Source organism: Octopus bimaculoides, chromosome 11, assembly GCF_046866305.1.
Source record: "Octopus bimaculoides isolate indiv1 chromosome 11, ASM4686630v1, whole genome shotgun sequence".
NCBI classification, from domain to species: Eukaryota; Metazoa; Mollusca; class Cephalopoda; order Octopoda; family Octopodidae; genus Octopus; species Octopus bimaculoides.
In genome coordinates this window covers 58,640,999-58,641,488 of record NC_142938.1, presented here as the reverse complement: position 1 = coordinate 58,641,488, position 490 = coordinate 58,640,999, and positions in this window count along the sequence as shown.

The window sequence follows — 490 nt, the reverse complement described above, 5'->3', positions numbered from 1 at the left end:
TGTGTGTGTATGTGAGTGTGTGTTTGCGCATGTATACATGTTAAAATAAATGTATGCTTCACTCTTATTTTGAACATGCATATTTGAGACTTCTTAAAATCAGCCTTCACTGCTAAGGTATGGGTGTGTGTCTGTGTGGATTATATATATATATATGTATATATATGCGGATTATATATATATATAATCCGCAAAGTTGTCAGTTACAACATCCAGTGGAAGATCTTAGCCAAGTGTAAAGGCCGCACTTTCGTCTGTCGTATATAGTGATTTCCACAACTCGAGCAGGTTATTACATAAATTAGATTCTCAGAGGCACAAGGGAAGTTGGTTTTAATTGTGAACCTCTCTCCCTGTTTGAAAAGGAAATCCGAGCCTTCAAGTTTGGGCATCCACATTTTTTAACCGTTGGTTTCGTGGTTGTTGTGTAAAATTTCGAGTTTGGTACAAATCTCTTTAGCGATTCGTGTTGCTTTTTGCATTTGATGAA